Source organism: Lycium ferocissimum, chromosome 6 (genome assembly GCF_029784015.1).
Source record: "Lycium ferocissimum isolate CSIRO_LF1 chromosome 6, AGI_CSIRO_Lferr_CH_V1, whole genome shotgun sequence".
NCBI lineage: Eukaryota > Viridiplantae > Streptophyta > Magnoliopsida > Solanales > Solanaceae > Lycium > Lycium ferocissimum.
Window position 1 is genome coordinate 31,089,454 of NC_081347.1, and position 2,551 is coordinate 31,092,004.

The following is a 2,551-nucleotide window of genomic DNA, read 5'->3' on the forward strand; positions in this document are numbered from 1 at the left end:
CCAGAATACCTACTGATACATTTGTACACGGAGTACAACACATTATATCCCCAAACTCGGGCACAGGTCTCCATTCTCAAGACATACTCGATTAGGAAATCATTAGTTCTACTTGACAAAGATGAGGGGCATAACACTTAAACGGCCCAATCATCTGTAATCGGTGGCAGATCCATATGCTTCATTTGAAATCGGGCCACAAACTCACGGAAGGTTTCATCATCTCGCTGTTTAACGTTGAATAAGTCTAATTTCCTGGTTTCAACCTTGATGGGCCCCGCATGAGCTTTGACAAAAGCATCTGCAAGCATAGCGAACGAGTCAATTGAATGTTCGGGTAAATTATGATATCATATCATTGCTCCCTTGGACAGGGTTTCTCCGAATTTCTTAAGTAGCACTGACTCCCTTTCGTCTTCAGTAAGGTTGTTGCCCTTAATGGCATATGTGTATGCGGTCACATGCTCGCTTGGGTCAGTGGTCCCGTTATACTTCATGATGTCGGGCGTGCAGAACCTTTTTGGGATCGATTTTGGTGCAGCACCAGGTGGGAAAGGCATTTGAACAAACTTCTTCGAGTCCAGTCCTTTATCGGGGGTCCTCCAGGAATTTGATCAACCCTTGCGTTATAGTTTTCCACCTTCTTGTCGTTCAACTCTATCTTTTTTTCCCCGGACTCTACTCATTTCGTCAGTTCCTCGAGCATTCTTATCAACTCAACATTTTGTCCGAGGTCATTCCCGTTGTTCCCAGCAATGTGCCTTTCCTCGGTTTCCTCAGTCTGTTCAGATGGAACAGCGTTGGGTGCTTGGTTCTGATTTTACAATTGCACTATAACCGCTTGCTGGGCTTGCAATTGCGCCATAGCCATGTCCAACTGGTTCCGGAGTTGTTGCAATGTGGCTCCATTATCTCTATCTACTGGCACGTCTCCCATTGACGACCCGATCTGGTCAGGATCGATTTGGGGCATGTTGTTGTTAGGTATCCCATTGTCATTTTCCTCGTGGTGTCTTGATTCAGCGTGAAAATTAACAGAGTGAGAGTCTAACATATCGGGTAGACCTGAAATCAAACTTTAAAGAACAAGTGTAAAAAAATCGAGTGGTATCAAAACTCGTATTAAACCACCACTATTATCCTAGGCCCCACAGTGGGCGCCAAACTGTTTAACCTAAAAATGGTTAACGATTAAATTTGTACGCGGTGCCAAGGATATGTGGTTTGATTTAACGCGGTTGAGTATTATGTGACAAACAATAAAGTAAATACAAATGTAAAAGATCTAACCACAGTAGGTAGTGGTCATCCTCGCGTTCTGGGAACCGAGATCGAGCTACAATGGTTGTATAATGAACAATGAATAGTAGTGAAATACTTAGGAAGCTGAATGAACACTTTGCTAATTGTATTGCCTTTTGGATTTGTGCGTATGAAAAAAGCTGCCCAAACTAAAAGGGGGCCTCCTCTTTATATAGTAGAGGAGTCCTAACCCTAGTACAAGTCTAAATAAGGCACATAATCTTTTGATAACTGGCCGGCAAGGGTGCCGAAATATCTGGCTGGTGGCGGATATTTCGGTCTTCTCATTATGGTGATCAACTGTCTTCTCATCGTACCTCGATGTCCGATTCCAACCGAACTCAACGACCGAGATCAATTCCTATGTGGGGAAACCGAGGATATCCTTTTCCTCGGTTTTATCCGTATACAATTAGTAAAAATACCCTTCTTATTTATGATTTTTTAAGGGCATTTAAAGCGAAAAGTGGAAAAGTAATATGGGACAGCAGGAGTATATATTAAGACATAAATAAGAGTAAAATAGTACTCCAAAAAGCTTCTCCTAATTAATGTTTTCTTAAGGGATATGTAAAAAAGAAATACGACAAACAATTTGATACGGTGAAAGTACGTTATTAATAGTGTAAGTGTAATTCATTCTGTTAACTTAGAGATTTATTTAATCTTAAATTAGAGTGTTGCAGCAATTTGTTGGTGTATAATTAAGGAGTTTGAAAATAATTTATGGAATGGTTGATTAGGTGGGTTAATTGAGATCAGTGAGTAGGAATTTATGTGAAAGAATCTATAAATGGGGAATGGGTGGTTGGGGGGTAATAGTATTTTCGGAAAAAGGTACCCTTACCATCCAACTGTGGGCGCATATTTACCCAATAACAACATACCCAGTGAAATCCCACAGTGTGGGGTCAGGGGAGGGTAAAATGTACGCAGACCTTACCTCCATTTTGGAAAATAGAGAGACTATTTCTGAAAGACCCTCGGCTCAAGAGGTGGGCACATATTTACTCCCAATTTAAATTTGATCACATTTAAATTTGACCCACCATTAAACCCAACCCACTTAACAAAATAAACTCATCCCAAAGTTCTCAAATCAATTTAGGTCCAACACACTCAAATCAAATACTTTAATTAGGCAAGGATCATTATATAGCCTCACGCTTGATGTAGTCCAAATTTAATTCTTATTAGGAGGGGTTGGTTGACATATTTACATGGCAAAGATGGAAACTGTAAATACAGT